Below are 19,077 nucleotides of genomic sequence, written 5' to 3' on the forward strand. Positions count from 1 at the left end.
AAAAAAATCGAAAAAATTCAGATTTCGCCTTGAAGTTTGCGGGCGACGTCACTTATATTTTTACAGTATCAGCGTACAGATATAAGTATCGTTCACGAATTTTTTCCGATTTTTCGGTGGGGTGCGTTGTGGTAAAAAAAGATAAAAACCGCTGTTTTAAATGAAATTTTTTTGCATATCATGTATTCCGTTTGTACATTAGCATTCATCAGTGCAGAGCAGACTCGTTCGAAACACGAGCTAGTAACTTTCGTCCCACCCCGTACGGGTGCTCCCCCTTCGAATTTTTGATCATGCTGGGGATGGTTGACGGTGGCGCCGCGTCGTGGCGCACCACCGTAGTCATTCGTTCTCCGTCTCGCTCGGATAGCGCCTTTCTCCGTTAACCTCTTCCTCGTTCTTAGGCTGGTTCGTTCGCTGCGAACCCCCAACAATCCCGCAGCCACCGTCGAACGCGGGGCTGTCGGAGGGACAGTCGTCAATTTACTTGACGAAGGGAACGCGTGCAACCAAATTCGTTGGTTAGCTTCCGAAAAAAAGAAAAAAAATTGAAAGGAAGAGAGAACAGTCGTAGGGTGTCGATCGCGTGGCCAGATCCAGCGACGTCCAATCCGCGATCCATCGGACATCATCGTCGGGCAGCGGCGAGAGCTGTCATGTGAGTAAAACCGTCGCGCGTTTTCGGACGTGTTATGGCGTGGAAGTGGTGGCCAACCATTGCAGTGCCGTCGTCGTTCTCGCCCCGCGTTACCAGGATATACCATCCGATCGACGTCCAGCTGTTGTGAGCCTCTCCGCTGGTGTGGAACCATGAAGATACCACCCCTGTCATGACCCAGGTAAGCGGACATCACCAATTCCCTGTGACATCCATTCACCGTTCTCCATCTCCGTCTCCCGTTTATGTGTTGCGTCTCGTTTCGTCACAGCGACAGCTTTCTCTCGTCGCTCCTCGACGCATCCGATTTGTACGTTTTCTCGATCAGCGACGGGTGCACGCCAGTGACGTTTCCTTTCCTGTCTCCGTACCCGCGGAGGATCTTCTATCGAGGTTACGGGTTCAGAGACAGACCTGTCTCTCTTCCCAACGTTCCTTGCGAGTTTCCGGGTGCAGTTGCGTTAGATCCTGCCAGGGTGCATCTGCAATCTGCTGGTGCATAAGCACCGCGAAATCTTCCGACGAGATCAATGACTCCGGGATGCAGTGGCATCTCGGAGAGATCGTAAAATGTGAACGACGACGCGCTGCAGATTCGGTTCCGGTCTTGTTCGGAGAAGGGTTGGGAGTTTGTTCGAATGCTGGATTCGGTGCCATTGACGCGAATCCAACTCTCGGACGGTTCGCATGAATGGGTAATGGCGGCAGACTCGAGACAATAATTTTAGATAGTGACACGCATATAGCGCTGCGATCGTTCCATTGATCTGTGTAACGTCCGCGCTCTAATACTTCTCGCCGAGTTTATCGAGACGTCTTCCCCGTTGATTTTCGTCGCGATCGTAAAATTTGAATTGAAGACGGGGGCCGCCACCATGAGCCGCCACCTTGAATTACTTTTTTATTGCAGCGCCCCGCGAGCGCGCTCTATACATTACAAGTATGACGTACGCTTTTAACGTGGATACGTAATTCCTGTCTACTACGTGAGCCGTGTAAATTATTCAGGGCGAAATGTGGCGCGACCCGGGAACTTTTTCAATTTACACAACGGTGCAATAGAACGTTTGCACTGGCACATGAACGAGACAGCGTTCTTAGGGAAATTACCACTGCCCGAAATTTAGATTGACCATCTCTAACAGCCCCATGCGAGGACATTCAATTAAATCCATTGATTAATTGGAGACCGAATGGAACTATCATACACACTCGTCAAGCGTACACTCTCGTACAACGTGGTGAAAATGATAGTATACATAGGGTAAGGGTAATACTAAAAATCCCCCATAGGGTGATATTAAAAAAGAGATATATATAACATATATATTAACTCTTTTTTAATGCTCATTATGCTTTAAAAATAAATATAATTAATATAGACACAGTAGTTGGGTCCCTTACCCCATATGCATTTTACGCGACAGTAAATGTACAGAATATTGTTCAAAAAGACTGAACGCATACTAGCAAAGCAGATACATATAGACAATTGTTTTAAACAAATTTTTGATCGCGTTATACGGGAGTCGACTGTATTCAAATTCTAGTATGCAAAAGATGTACAGAGAAACCGCACATGGTGGATTGGAACGCCTATAACTAGACTGCGGATCTTTGCGCGAAATAAACATACTCTGCACCGATTGCGAGAAAAATAATTATAGCGATCTTTAAATTCTCCGATGTTTGTACCGTTTCAAATTTGATCTGGATACTCTTTTTTTCTGATAGATGCATAAAATCCGGAGTCAAAGTATGACGCATAGGCAGCCTAGACTAATAGGGTGTAAAATGAAACTATTGATTTATAATATAAAATAAGAATACACGGGCAAGCATATTCTACAGTTGAACCATTGTACTAGCATGTATCGCACAGTTCAGCTATACCGGCTTATTAGAGCAATATTATGTATATTTAAACTATCGATCCCATTATTCATAGTTCGACTGTATTACGTTATACCGTAATTACATTAGTATAGTCTAGTTAAATAGTAGAACCGTTAAATCGAGCCATACCAACATTGCTTTCTGGCGTAGCGTATAATTAAACTATACTAGCGAAGTCGTATAGTATTATAGTTGAACGGTGCTAGTATAGTACAATGGTATCGTACATAGTTGAGCCACGAACGTGTAGTCAGTGTTGTAGAGGGTATAATCAGTCGTTTCCAACGGTACTTCACTCTTCGACCACCGACACCGGGTCCGTTCAGACCCAGGTCCAAACATTCTTTTTCGTACTTTTGCATCATGTGTTCTCAGCAAGTTGTTCTCAGGCTACTAGGCAAATATCAAATTAAAACTTTTCAGAAGAATTTTTTTTTTCAGAATACCTATTGAAATTCTTAAAAATCATTTGTTTTCACTGTCGTTGCACGAGAAGCCCCCCCTTTAATTGAAATGTGAAATCGGGAGTGTTGCGGGGGCCACGTGTGGGCACGGATAATGGCGAGAGAGGATCCACCACGGTGGCGGGTACGACGGGTAAAAAGCGTCGTTATGCGCGCGATGACGTCCTCCCCCGCTCGTAGCCCGTTTCAGCCCACTATTTACCATATTTTATCTAGGGCGGCGCGGGTAAATCGATACGCGCTACTTTCATTCATGGCTGCCTCCCCTCACGCTCCTGGCACGTTGCCTCCCGCGCGTACCACCGTCGCCGGGACCAACCCCACTACATTTCGCCCATTAGTGGGCACGGCTATCTCTGTCGCAGTGATTCTCAAATTCTCCCAACGTCTCGCTCTCCCACCCCCATCGCTGCTCGACCGGTGACGTCAGGCCAGGGGGTTAGAACCGCCCCGAATCCGCTATTCACACACCAAAACGCTCCGCGTTTAACCCCTTGCCCTATACGACGGACTCTGTGACGAGGACTAACAAACATAGTTTACCAAACACGAACATTATTCATTTCCCTTAACACTAGCTTTACGGAGCACTAAAAATGACCATTTCACATCACTTTACAAAAATAACATGATTGTATCTATCAAAATTTGTGGTCATCTTTTTAATAATATACAGGGTGGTCCACGTCATCCAAGTCATAACTCCGCTATTATTGCATTTACGAAAAAATGATAAAGGAGAAAGATAAATGGTTCGAAGAGCACTACATCTGTAGGCCTTTAAATTTTTTTTTAGATGCAGCAGTGCATGTGCAATTAACAATTGCATCATTTCTTTAAATAGAAATGCATATTTTTTTTTTGCACAGATCGATTCTTCCGTTCATTCTACGGAAAAAATGATTAGGGTACCATGGCAAAAAAATGATTAGATCTCGAGATAGTTTCAAAAAATGTCTTTATTGAAGAAGATACTCAAACACTTCATGACTATGTTGTAAAGGTAAACACCCTTTCGACATTGTTATCATAACAGAAACCGATTTGTACGAGTAAGCATTTCATCATTCAGTAGCAACTCACGTATCGTAACTCGAGTACGAAAACTAAGATTTTGAAAAAGTGTGGCTGTATTTCACTAAATACAAGAAAATGTATGACATTTTTTGAAAATACCTCGAGATCTAATAATTTTTTTGCCATGGCACCCTTATGACTTGAGTTATGACTTGAAACAATTGCGTGGACCACCCTGTATATCCAAAGAAATCAATTGGTTAAATAATTCCTCATGGATGCATCTTTACAATCACAATATTCGTAAATTAAAAATATTAGAATCCGTCATTTTGACGGGTCCCGTAAATCTAGTGTTAAAGAGGGGGATCCTGGTATAGAGGATAAAAATGTTTTTCTCTTTTGCTTTGATCAACAACATGTGTTCATATACATAGAACAGAAATTTAGTTTTCCATTTCAGACCAATACAGAATTCGCATTAATTTTAATCGGACGAAGGCCCATTCTTCTAACTAGAGTGCGGATTTTTGTGTAAAAACAGAGGTTCGATGGAAATGCATGTTGCTTTGTAGTAATTTGAATAACCCGAGAGCATTGTAGGAGCATCGTTCAATTGTTTGAATGTTTCTGTAGGTTTGTATTTGACTAATTAATTTTTCCCCCGCGGAATTACCGTTTTCCCCAATTGCGCCTTTATTACGACTGCAACCCTGCATGAAAGTCTCGATTGACGAGTGCCACTCGAGACAGTAGGATCATTGAAAGCTACCTGTTACGCGTGTTGCCGTAATGAATCGTGTGCACATACAATACGCGTCTCGGCACATGAAAAAAAAAAAAAAAAAGCGTTTATTCGTACGTGCACGGAGATGATACAGAGATGTTCGGTCTTAATACGGTATCGAACGAGGACGAGATCGGGGGTTATCTTCTTAACCTAGTATGCAAATAGAATCAGCAAATGTAATCTATATAATCCGGAGTTCTGTCTGCTCGTTTGATTCCGCGAATATCTGCGACTAATATTACCGTCGGGCCACTCTCGACGGTAGATCTCCGCAGTGAATCGCATAAACAGAATCGTTTCATTTAACCGGGGCTCCCTTTGTGAAGAGGGCTTTCGTTCCGGCGAAGAAAAGAGAAAGAAACGGCTCGAACGTATACGATATTCGCTTTTCAAACTGTGATCATTACTACCACTGAGAAATGGTCGATTAGTCTGCGGATCTTTATGTAAAATAATGAAATATTGCGCGTCGATCGCGAGAAACAGGAACTGCATTTATTTCTTCTCTCAATGATTTTAATAATGTACAAATAATACGCTTTTATTATTTTGTTTTTCGCCCAGTCGTTCTTATTATAACTCCATAAAATCCGCAGTATGACGATGACACGGTTTCACGAAACGAACGGGATCTCGTGATGTTCCACGCGAGGTGACATTATCGCGATTCATAGCACGTATAGAGATAATAATATGTAGTGTAGCGAAGGTGGGAGATATTTTAATATCTTCGTATCACTTTCTTCTTCGGAAAGGGAAATTCGTATGAATATTAATGCTTCAAAATTAATGCTTTCTACCACAATTACTTTCCAAACTACTCGATTGTGCAGAAACTTGTCCTAGCATGATGAACAGCGTCTGCACAGAGCAAAGAGCTACCGACGTTAATATTTCTGGTTAATAATATTAACATCGTTAAAAGCTGCTGTTAGAGCAGTGCATTTACGCAAATTACTATTTTCGAAGTCCTCGATGAAAATCGGAATAAATTAACCATTTCTTCAGCTTCCTCGAAGGTTGCTTCTGCTCGAGAGAAAATAACGCGTCACGCATCTGTGACGGTGATAACGAACGTGATCATTTTTATGAACGTGAACGTTTACATGCGACGTTTTATTAGTGCAATAAGTGCATGAGGATTGGCAGTTTAGGGGATGGACCAACCAGCTTCTGACCCTGAACTTAGAATACAAAGCATTCCATCGTTAGGGGGATGAAACGAAATTGGTTTCTCTGGACGTGGAAGGTTCAGGGACGGTTCGGGACAGTTCGGGACATCGTTAGATACCATCACGAACACGGTTCACCATGTCGTATCGCAGCCTCACCCCCTCCAACTTCGCCTACGTCACTGCTGACGCCCTTTTACACCCCCGCGACCGAGTATTTCAATCGTAGCATTCGTGTGGTCGGTTCCTTCTCCCTTCCCCGCCGCCCTTGTCCTCCTCATGACCCTTCTTCATCCCTGTTTCCTCCGTCATCGGATTACCAACGTTTTTCATCCCCTTCCACTCCCAAACTCCCTCTGTACTTCCTTGGATTCGCGCACGTTTCGCTCGGCGTTCTCTCTCTCTCTCTCTCTCTCTCTCTCTCTCTCTCTCCTTTCCTATTTTTAGCCTATATCTGCGACTGAATAAATGGGCCCCGTAATCACCCTGTTCTTCACCCGACACACGAGGAATCGAGCTCGAATCAACCCCCTTTCTCGATAAGAAATTCAAACGGGCCATAAATAGCTGCCTGGCGACGCCGGAAGACGCCGGGCGTCGCGGCGGACTATGTGCGTGGCGGAAACTGCGGGCTCTCGTGACCGGTGGTGCAAGTCTCGGGGGTTGTAGAACCACCCTTAAGACGATAACTTTGGATACACGAAAATTTTCGGTCTTTCGGAACCTAGCGGATTTCTAAGAGGGTTGGATAAAAGAGCGAGAAAGTGGTCGTTGCTATCCTTTGATACTCCTCTTTAAAACATCCCCTAATTGTCGCCTAGTGTCTGGCACTCGGTAGAATGGCTAGGCTTGGATCGAATATAATCCTCTCTGCTCCACTGGAGAAATTAGCATTGAAAACGTTGAATTTTGTTTGACCTCTCGATGAAATTTCGGTATGTTTGAAGTCTTTTATACGCCTGACAAAAACATCCCCTAATTCTAGACACTTGGTAAGACTTCGAACCCTTTGAAATTTTCCGAAAATGGCACTCCCTCTTTGTATCCGACATAAAAGGAACGCTTAAAAATCGAATAAATTAATAAAGATGGCAAGATGGGGCTGAAACCTGCTATAAATATGAATACTCTTCGATTCACATCGATCGAACAGAGAGATTATTCTGCGCTTATGAATATTGAACTTTTAAACACGCTCCTACGATGAATACGTAATCTTTTCACCCCCTAGGAGATTATCAAAGGCAAAGCGAGTTAGGGGATGATACAAGGGACGAATACTCACCTCTTAAAACGCTGTGTAATATTTTTTATAGATAATGTTCAACGAACAAATTGTGCTGGTGATTATGAAAGTGGTGTAAGTCAAAATCCCAAACAAATTAAGCTTCTTCTTAATTATGTACTACTTCGATTGATTGTACTAATAATTATATAATTCAGTGGAAAGTGATATATTACAAAGAAGACTTACTTTCATAATCACCGGCACGATTCTTAACGAGTTCTTACCGACCAGTTACAAAGATGGTCCAGGCTCGAGGATCTCAGACGTTAAAGTGATCCGCGGGATTTCAATCTCAAGGTTCTCAAAGAGTTTCAAGGATCACGATCATCTCGCAGCTCTAGAGGGTTCCGAAAGTTCAAATGGTCCCTGTCCCCCGGAGGGTCTTAAACATGATCTCGTGTCTATCAAAAGGCGGTGCTCAAGGTTTCCAGCTTGAGCTCTCCCGTCTTCAAGACTGTATACAATACAACCAACGGTCCCTCGACATCGTCGTGGATTTCAATTGTCCTCGCGAAATTGTCACAACAGTCGCCAACTTCTCGAGCGGAACTTGCGAAATAGATGAATTGATTCCCACAACAGAGATATCTGCGATGAAGGATGGCGACGTTAGTCCTTCATCTAGAAATCACAAGAACCACGATCATTGGACTGGGGATCTTTATGCAAAATAAAAATTGTTTTAAAAATCATTTCAATTAGTTCGGAAACGGGACAACAGTATTTTTAAATTCACTGAACATTTTCTCGTTGTTTCGCATTTCATCCATTTTTCTCATGGACGCAATTAAAAATTTTTGTCTAATGACTAGACTGCGGATGTTTGTGCAAGATAAAAATCTTGTGCATCGATTACCACAGAAAGGAGTTAAATAAAAATTGATCTCGACTCCTAAGGTTTTCACTGTTTTAAGTTTCGACCGCTAATTTTTGTTATGAATGTATATAACTGTATAAATGTAAAGAACATGGATGAAGTGATTAAACGAATTTAAGTATTGTGTTGTTTCCAAGTTATTAATATTATCAATATAAGAAGTACACCTTCAATTAACTTCTGTTCCATGCAATTGACATGGAAAGTTTCTACTTTCCATAAAGATGCGCAGTCTACTAATGGTTATAGAAAATTGCTGGAAGTTTCGCAACAATCTCCATTTTGGTCGATAAGGAGTTGATTGTCTCTGATAAGATTCAGTTGTCGATCGGAGTTCTGTGTCTCTGAACGGGAAGGAAGGCTTGCAAACGGCTCGAACGGGTCTATTGTAGACCGAAGCCCGATTAGAAAGGAAACACACGGAGCCTTTCTTTGGAATTGCCCGGCGTGGCAGCGATGAAAATCTGATTGTGAGTACGGATACCGCGTTTTACGATGTATCCAGTTGCGCGGTGTCAACCGCTTCCGTCTCCCGATACTTTCTATTATATTACTTTGCCCCGTGGTTGCCTCGAACCTAACCGATCCATCCACTACTCTCGTCAGAACTTCCTTTTGCACCGTTTGGTTAACCGGCAATTTTCGCTATGGAACTCAATTCCAGTGGCCAACGTCTGCGGTCGATGAACCTCTAATTTCCATGGACCGGGAATCTCTGTTAATTCCATCAATTCTCCGTGATTGGACCATTTCTCCAACTATTCGAAGCTTTGGTAATGTTAAGGGAGACCGCGGCAAGTTGATACACTTTTCCAAGATTTTTATATTTATTTAGTCATTTTTATAAGGTGTCACAATTTAGTTCTTGGTAGGTTCAGTGTTCAAGCAAAGACGCGGTTCTTCCGAATTTCTTACTTCGAAACTGGATGAAGTTTATGGGCATAAACTTTATGCGACGGTGTGCGCAGTTAATCGGCCACGATAACACCAGGAAATAATTAATTCATATCTCCGTGGTCGTTGGTTTTACTTTCGTTCGCGTATAATTGCCACGGCGATCATTCCGCTCATGCGACGGGATCAAGATTTCCGTCATCCGGCCGATTATTATCCGACATTAGGCCCGAGCAAGCCGTGCTAGGCGAAACTTCACGGTCGTTCCAAAATAGAAACAAATAACCGTGCTTTTCACATCCAAAAATATGAAAAATTATTTTTTTCACAAACGCAACATTGTTCTCGTAGAATTCGTCCCCTTTACCGCCAAGTGTGCTCATTGAGGGGCTCGGTGGCAATACTGATTCGATACCAACAGTTTGTGGTTTATGAAACTTGTATCGATACATTGGCGAGATTTTCCTGATTAAAATGAGACCAAACACGATACCGTTCGGCACGTATTTGTTTGTTTAATCCACGATTTAGTAGAACCTCGAGTATCCGAACCCATTAGATCCGAATTTTCTCTTATTAAGGGGCGATACCTGAAGTGATTAGAAGCATCTTTTTCCTTTGCCGATTTGTGCGGAAACGCTTTGTTTTCGAGATATTAACGAAAAACATGGACCAATCAGAGCGCGGCTACAGTGGGCGGAGTCTGGTTTGGCCAACGGCAACGCCGCGCTCAGCGGGACCTGTCGTCGATTTTGAATCCGTTCGCTGTAGCCGCGCTCTGATTGGTTCGTGTTTTTCGTGAATAACTCGAAAACGGAGCGTTTCGGCGCGAATTGGTAAAGGAAAAAGGTGCTTAGAATTACCTCAGCAATCCACCTTTTCTTTTTCGTACACTCTTTCTGGGACAGCCCGTAAATTGACACAGTCTTATGTATTTAAAAAATTTTCAATATAGGCCCACATAAAAAGTTGTAGAGAACAACTTTTAGTATTTCTCAATTCCGACCAATTGCAATTTTTTTCAATAACTTCTCCAGAGAATCCAAGTCGTATGGTCCGATAATAAAAAAAGCTATCGTGTTTTGAAGAGTGTTCGAATATCATTGCGAGTGTTTGCATCTCCGGCCGTCGTTGTTTTGAGTTACGGCCTGAACCATTTTGGGGACTGATGGATCGTCTGCTCGCGATGCTAATCATGCAAATTTGGGGCCTTTTTTCTGCGAATCGGCGCGGAACGTTCGCAGAATGTCAAGATCATTCCGAGCAGCGAGAGAGAAAGGCCGCGAAGGAGCGAAGAAGCGCGACGACGTATTTTTCGATTCTCAAGATCGGTCGCGAGTCGACTTTCTAGGAAACGGGGCCCGGCTTGACAGTGTCCTTCGGGGCCCGTGTTTTTCGCCGATGGCTCATTGATAGGCGAAGGCATTCGCCTTGAAATTTCGTCGCGAACCGTTTCTCGTCGCCTCGGAATCACCGCGGACTCGCCGGCGAGCAATAAAACAGCGATAAAAACGTCGTTTTATCTCGTTTCCAGACCGATATCCCAGGTGTTTGGCAACGAAAATGCTCCTTTCTAACGGTCTCTCTGTGGCAATCAAACTGCCGAACCGTTGCCAAAGTGGTAAACTCTGTTGCCGAAATCCGCGCGAGAGAAGAGCATAAAAATGAAGAAGAAGAAGAAGAAAAGAGCGATTCCGACGTTAGGGAGAAAAGATTGCGTCTGTTTGCGCACCCGAGCGCGTTCGTTAGAGTTAATAGCTTTCTTTATTTAGCCACAGCATTCTTCTTGCGGCTAGTTTCTATTTGAATACCACTTTCCTCGGTCGATTCACAAAAAAACTTGAACTCGCGTACATATCCGCTGTCTGGAGATTAGACTTCTATCGTTGAGGAAGTTGAGGAACGAGAAATTTATCACCAAGGAAGTATATATGCAAATTCGAAGATAAATTCAATTTCGATCTACTGGGTTGAAAGATCCATTTCTACTGGATTTATTAATGGATCTATTAGAAAGATCCATTTTCAGGTTTGTTCTTTCTACTTAAATATACTGTTGCATATACCAGACTGATCGGACTGAATCATTCCGGGTTTGCTCCTTCTGGAACAATGCTTCTGAATCTACCAGACTGGCCAAAATAATCCAAGTTTGTTTTCTGGTAGGTGGTCCATGAAGTGACGTCCACAATCTCACGGTTTAAATAAAATTAGTCAATTTTTTAATGCACTGTTATTTAAAGTCACAGAACAAGCATAGCATTCATGGAGTCCACTAAATTGTTTTAATATTTCGCAAAAACCATACGCTGCATTTAATTAAAAATTTTAAGGTTATAATGCAAATTCAGAATAATTTTTTAACAACTGGCAAACGGCGTAGTTATCTGATCCAGAATTTTTAAATTATTAGAATATTTAAAGTATTCCCTTTTTTCATAGTGTAGTCATTTGTACTGGTATCTTAGAGGAGGCGAACCAGTGTCAGGAGTTAATTTGCAACCACGACTAATTTACATATATAGCATGTCAAGAGTCACTGAAATGGATCCTTTACGTACCAGTTGCAATCCATTGTCATCTACCATGTTCAGAAAGGAGTGGCTTTGGGAATGACGATGATCTGAAACTTGGTTGCAGGTTGTTCAGTTGAATAAAAGTCTGGTACGCGCAGCGAGAGGAACGGGGGCGTTTGCGAGACGATCGAGGGGGAACGAGTTGCAAGTCGGGAATGGACTTTCGCTCGTAACAACGCCGAGTGTAGATCGCGAGACGGAATAATTGGCCCGAAAATGCGGCGAACGTGGATCGCGATTCGCCGAACGGCCGCGAGATCAAATTGCCGCTCCAGAAACCTGAATAGATCGCCGACGGATCGACAAGAACGATCCGATCCACGTGGATCCTCATAATTGTTACGTAGACAGCGTAATCTCCGCTTGATGATACCTTCGGCGTCATCGGGACCATTGTTCTATCATCTTTGTAGTCTCCTTTTCGAGAATCGCGTCGCCCTACATTCCTTCGGAGGACCAACGATTAGATCAATTGAGATGAGTACATCGTACAGAGCGGTGGTACAATCTTTTAAGAGCATCTTTATAGGAAGAGCGAACCGTGAAATGGATCAGTCTGACCAGTTTGGTAGATCCAGCATTTTTATACAGTTTCGAGTAGAAAGAGTTAGTTTTATAGAACAGTTTTGAAGAAACTGAATCGAAAGTCTTTTCGTAAGAAAGTTTAGGGTAAGTTCGTGTGGACTTCACCGGTGTCATTCGGTACATGTAAATCACGGATCTAACATCGAACCTCTCGAAGGTGATCGAGATCCTCACGGGCAGGCCCCTCACGAACCAAAATTGCGCAACAAAGGAACCACACTGGGAGCAGACTTGTCCTCGACGATCGGCGCGTAACGCAACAGTCGCAAGCATCGCGCCACTTTCACCCACGATCTTGCGATTTCTTTAGTTTCACGAGACGCGGCTAATTATCGCGTGTTATTGTCGAGATGAATGTATCAACGACGCTCGAAAACCTCTTCGGCCACGAGCTTGTACGATAGTTCGTGCCGCGATCGAAAGCCTCTCGAGCGAGTCGACACAACTCATCAGTTGCTCGTTTTTACATACGCAAACTTACTGCAAGAGAAGCTACAACCACATTCGTTCATGCTGCAAATCAGCTTCAAATGTCCTCTTTAACATTCATTTTTACTGTCACGCATTTGAACGGAATTCTAGCGTTTTTGGAACGCGAGAAGGTTGAAGTAGCATCGACTGTGATTTTTTTTGGATTGTTCTCGACTCTCCACTTTCGGTAATTCATTAATTCAATTACTTTGACGTTGGAGCAATTTTTGAGATCGATACTCATTGACGATTAGACTTACAACAAAAATGAGCAGATGAACTACAGAAATAGAAGAAACGACCGATGAATTTATTGTTGCATTATTTACAACATATTCAAATTGTTAATAGAAGAAATCAATTCTGATTTTAACCCCCCTTCCTTGTAATTGGTACGGACAATTTTTATTTTCTTAATCATTAGACAGCGGTTCTTCATGCAAAATACAAATTTTCTACCTGAATTGCAACAAACACTGAGCCAAGTAGAAATTTATTTTCTTTCTTAATATGTTTAATGAGTTGAAAATAATATAACTGTATTTGCAAGTTCTTCCAGTGCTTTTTGCTGTTTTAAATTACACCTACTCATTTTTGCCACGAATGCATAAAATCCGTTGTCTAATAATAATCATAGAAGAAATTGTTGAATTTCAGTCGTAATTCCCAATTAAAAATTGATCAACAAACCTTTAGCCGTCGAAATGTTAGTAATCTCTTTGCCGAACCAGTCTCGCGTAAATAAATTATGGAACTTCGCAGTGCGTGAAGATCTGCGAGTTGCGCCGACTGTTTGCACGAAGCACCGGCCAGCCGATTTGTTTACGTTAGAAATGAAAACACGTAGCGTGTAACAATGACACTGAAGTCAAGAATCGAGGAGGAATGCTTCGACCGCGACATCTCGAAAGTGAAAATAATACAACTTATGTCGTTTCGCAGTGCAGTCATCGTAATCGGCCTGTTAACGAGATCGCAGTTCGGAGCACGATGCTCGTTGGAAAGTCGCGGAAATATGACCGCGATTTTCCGCGTTCACCGGTTGTAACCGCGGGAAAATCCTTCTTGGCAACAATGGGAACATATTTGTTCCGTTCATCGTCACTTACTTGGCCGTTTCGTAACGACCAGTCTTCCTAAAATCAGCTGCAATTTACTGTGGATGCAGTGTAAATAGACATTTTTCTGGAACATATCGTCTCCTATTTTGAGAGGAAAAAATATTCCACTATTTCATAGAACGACTTACTCTTACGGATCTATAATGTTCACCTTCCACTGCTCACTTTGTATAACGAAGATCATCGAGATTCGTATTTTCTTTAAATTGTAACAGAACGAAAACGCTTTTGTTCAATTCTAAATTCTTTAAATTAGTCTGTAAAAATAAGTGCTTGCTTAAAAATGTATAATTATATAAAATGCTGCGGCAAATTTCCTTAAGTTACTCTAATTCATTTTTGTGTCTGGCCTGTTGAATTTTGTTATAAATGCGTAACTGATTTATTAGACTGCGGATCTTTATGCATTTATGAAAATATTCGAAAAATTCGATAGAATTTAGTGCGATGTTTATTTGTTTCGGATCTACAGAGGCTGTTCCCATGGAAAATAGGATTTTCCAAAAATAGGAAATTGCATAAACATCTGCAGTCTAGTCTAGAATTAATATCAATGTTTCAACATTCGTGCAAAGGTTCTGGAATTCGCAAAATCGCTTCTGAAAAGCTCATAACAAACGGTGAAAAATGACTGAAAAAAAGTGCGGCTTAAAAACGGTAGTTTAAAAAATGAGGCTGTGGTTTTGCGTCACCGGCTGGAAATGCGTTAATTACCATTTTAGGCGAGATCAAACCGCCCGACGCCAAGGGGAACAAAAAGCGGTCCGAAAAACCAATCGAACTGTGCCGGCGGGATTCAAAATTCGAGATTGTTTGACCCCGCCGTCGTAAAACTCGTCTAGCCAACGAGGGAAGAATAGAGGCGCGAGATTACACGAACAATAAAAGAAGTTTATGGATTCTGCGACGGCCTCGTCACCTGTACGCTTGCCAAACCGATACGAATGCGCATAAATTACGCGAAGATTTTATTTCCATTTATGCTCGCCGAACGAGAACCTCGGTCACTGCGATGACTGTGTCCCGGTCAGGAAAACAATTAATTCTCCGATCGTCGAAACGAGATTCGGCTATAAATACCGGTTCGATGAAAAAATATCTTGTTTAGCTCCTTATTTGGGACCCGAGACTCGATCTCGCAACGTTTTATCGGACCAACAGCTGGTCGGAAGGTTGAGCTATTAGGCGAACGAAGTGGCTGGGTCACTCCGGACCCATATTAATTTCTTTTGATCAGACGGAGAATAAATTTGATCGGTTTCTTGTCTTTGCTAATTAACATAGAAGCCGTTTAATGCAAAAATTACGCATGTAAAAACAGTTAATCATTGGATAATGAGGAGTTAAATAAAAGTTCTGTAAAATACAGCAATATCGAAGGCTGTTATGCGAGTGTTGCGCAAGCCACGATAAGATTATATTAAAATTGTGCTATCTAATGACGATTGGACCCTTGAGATAAACAGACAAATATTGACTTTACACCATTATTGCATTCATTGACTGCTTCACTTTCATTAACAATTCCAGAATGCGCCAACTTTCAATCCAATCGTTTAATAATTCAGCGCTTCATCCATTTTCATTGGGTTCGCTACAATTACTGGAGAATTCTTCGCAAAAAGATAATTTTTCAACGATCTGTGTAATTAATGGCACAATAAAATACAAAATGGTCCCACTTTATGGTCTCATTAATATTCGGACACTCTTAAAAAGACGATAACTTTTTTTCATCTTGGACCACACGATTTGGATTTTTTTGAGAACATCACAAGATGTGAAAAAAGAAATGTTGACAAAATTGTAGACAAAATACTGAAAGTTTTTGAGAACGTATATAATTGACATAGACCTACAAAATGTATTTTCTAAATTTTCAATGTAGGTCTGCATCAAAAAATCGTAAAAAACAGCTTTCAGTATTTTCTCTGCAATTCCGACCAATTGAAATTTTTTCAAAAATTTCTTATCACGTCACGTATTAAGCTAACTATTCTAACTTCTCCAAAAGATTCAAGTCGTGTGACCCGATATTAGAAAAGTTGTATTTTTAAGCGTGTCCGAATATTAATGCGAGTGATTACGTTTTTAACAGGCTGCTGACTTATTTATGAACGTATTTATGGACTACACGGTTCCCGAAAATTTCAGGCGATTTAAAGCCTGGCTTTCGCCGAGCTCTTCATTTCATTTCGAGCCGAATATTTTTTTCTTTTTCTCCGGAAATCACCATCGCCTCCATTAATAAGGTTGGCTTCATTTACAACACCAGAATATATTGGGAGAAGTACCTATCCAAAAGGGCCTATACCCAGTGTATAAAGTTATCATTTCGAGCCGAATAAAACCGTGTATAAACTATACAAATGTCCGTTATAATCAAATCCCGCGGATTCGCCGCGTAAAGACTCGCTGTTTTCGTTTTTCGAACGTGGTCTCTGACATTTTCCATTTTCATTCGGCTGACACGCGGATCGACGGAATCGTCGACCATCAGACACAGAAGTCAGTGGTCGTCGGATGATATCGCGCCACCTATTTACCCGTCGACGTCGGCTCTGTGTAGGTATATATATATGTAGGTGTATGTATATCGAATTCCATTTTTTCTCCTCTCCTTTTCTATAGACGTCCTTCGCAGATCGAGTCCCAGTTTCACACGTAATATACGCTTCTCCGTCGCCGACTTGGAAGTTTAACCCAATTAGAATTTATGCAACACTGCGAATGGCTTTTCCACCTTCCCACTAGGTTTTTCGCTCTTAACCGGAACGCCGCAGCACGGCATCAAGAAATTTCCGCGCGTTTTAATGGACTTTTCGGCCGACGGCGGTCCGCGACAACAGCAATTAGTATCGAAGAAAAAGCGCAAGCTTGAAACAGAGTGTAAAGCGCGTTTAAATAATCGCGCGAACCGCTGGTGACCAACTTCTTTTTTACTTGCAGACATTGCAACCTTGCAAATTTCTTTTCAGAAAAACTATTGAACCTTTTACATTGGGATTTTGCACACATATTTATTGGTAGTTGAAGTACATGTGTGATTTTTGAAAAATAAAAATGTTCAAAATTGCTCCAGTTATATATATTTCTTAATGCTGTATTCTGGTTTTCGAGGCCATTTTTGTACGAATTTTAAAAATTTCTTTTCAGAAAAACTATTGAACCTTTTACATTTGGGATTTTGCACACATATTTATTGCTAGTTGAAGTACATGTGTGATTTTTTAAAAATAAAAATGACCAAAATTACACGAGTGTTTCAATGGAGCATGTTTTGAAAAACATGAGTCGGCGGTTGTCACGATTCCGGTCTTTCTACTGGTCCGAAACAAAAAAATGAATTTGTTTATTTATTATTGCATTGGAGAGAAAGTACACATATTAAAATAACAACTTAGTGAATTTTTGAATAGTTTGCTGATGATATCAACACTAAGTTTACAAGACGCTTTCTAATATTTTTAATTTATGATTATTGAGATTGTCAGGATTATGAGGAATTATTCAACAAATTTATTTCTTTGGGTACATATTATCCAAGAAATGGCTAAAAATTTGGATAGGCGCATAGAAGTCGTTAAAGTCAGTAATAAAAATATATTATAATAACGTGCTAATGAACGGTGGAATAAATGTTTAACGAAAGCGAAGTAAATACAATTACCGATTGAAACGAAGCTAACGAAGTTAATGAGAACAGAGGTCTACGTAAGCATCGGAGTCAAAGTATCTCAGACACGCCAATCCTTCGCCGAGTCGAGCGGTGCGCGTGCCATAAGCGTTTACATGCTACTATCTCGCTTCAATCATCTCCTTTCTCTTCGACACTTTCACTGTCACTTCGTACCGCAACGGACTTCGTTTAGGTTTGTATGTATTTTGCGGCTGCCTCCGAGAATAATGCATCCCGTTCTTCAGGAACGATCCTATCTTCATTACAAATTGTTCCTCGAAGAGCGGACAATTAGTCCCTCTCGAATATCTGGTTAACTTGCAAATAAAGAGAGAAAACATCCGCGGGGTATATCGCGTAAACCGAACGCGAGCGCAGTTTTTTTTCGCGGTGGAAACAACAGACCGGCAAAGACGACCCATTTCTTTATTCTGGGCACGGGCGAGGAAATTATCGAGCTACTTTTGCGAGGAATTGTTTAATAAATTTATTTACTCGCGCGGTAGTCACGCGAATTCTTAATTAAAACATTCCTGTAATTTTTCTTTCAACTTACAGACTCCATCGCTTCGGCTTACCTCGATAAGTGAATCTTGTTTCGAATTTTTTCAGGAAAAGTTAATACGAACTTTCACTGCGCGCTCGAAATTATTGGGTTATCGCAAAAATCTTTTTGATTTTGTTCGTCTAGAAGCAACATTTGCAAAAGTCAGGTGCCAGTTCTTTATTTCGATCTTAACGTTTTAAGATTTTATTGGATTAACAGCTGATCGAGTCGTTGATATATCAGACGAACCGAATGGCTGGGTCACACTTGACCCACATTAATCTCTTTTAGTAAGTCCGAGAATAAATTCCATCGATTTCTTATTTCAGCAAATTCACGTAAATTCACTTCATCGCTCTGCAATAGCGATTTGATTTATAAAAATTATCATTAAAAAATGAGTACTAAAAGCTAGTAAAAACAATTTTAAAAAATTGCGAATACCGTTATACATTGTTTCCAGCTCTACAAAATGATTAAGAAAAGAAATAAATATCTATGTAGCTCTCCTGTATCTCGTGTAATTAGTACAGGCAATTTTTATTTTGCATCGATATCCGCAGTCTATTGATAAGATAAAATAATCATATACTCAAATGTTCTTCAATCCTTCACCGTTTCATATATCTTCTCGTTTCACTCAAATTAAAAAAATCTGCAGTTATTAACGTGCCTACAGTTTCATTTTGTTGCTTTGACCTGAGCGAAGTCTTATCATTTTATGGTTCATAATCGGGCGAGGAACGATGATGCGATTCCACCAGTTCGATGAAAGGCGTGGTAGTTTCGAGAGCATGGAAATCGTTGTCGGACCAACGCCATTCGATTTTGGTCCCGGCGTGCATCCTGCGTCTTTAAATTAGTTAAACTGGTGCACCGAAATTAACCCAGTTATGCGAAAGAGAGGAGAGGATATCGAATAAATTCACCGCGCAGCCGCCGTCGCCGTATTGGTGGCGTCAGTGTTGCGTGTCGGTGTTGGCCGTGGCTGTGTATGTGTGTCCGATAGAAAGAGGGATGGTGAATATCGAGACGTAGCAGA

At 41.4% G+C, this 19,077-nt stretch overlaps 1 protein-coding gene across 1 annotated transcript in view; it reads left to right on the top strand.

Moving 5' to 3' along the window:
• The first annotated feature begins 240 nt into the window (after positions 1-240).
• Positions 241-19,077, top strand: part of Fid (class I SAM-dependent methyltransferase fire dancer) — a 42,269-nt gene continuing 23,432 nt past the window's right edge. Inside the window, exon 1 of the mRNA XM_076786797.1 lies at positions 241-839. The gene's annotated coding sequence lies outside the window, so the exon portion shown is untranslated. The remainder of the gene's footprint in view (positions 840-19,077) is intronic.

The sequence above is a fragment of the Halictus rubicundus genome, chromosome 4 (genome assembly GCF_050948215.1).
Source record: "Halictus rubicundus isolate RS-2024b chromosome 4, iyHalRubi1_principal, whole genome shotgun sequence".
Taxonomy (NCBI): domain Eukaryota; kingdom Metazoa; phylum Arthropoda; class Insecta; order Hymenoptera; family Halictidae; genus Halictus; species Halictus rubicundus.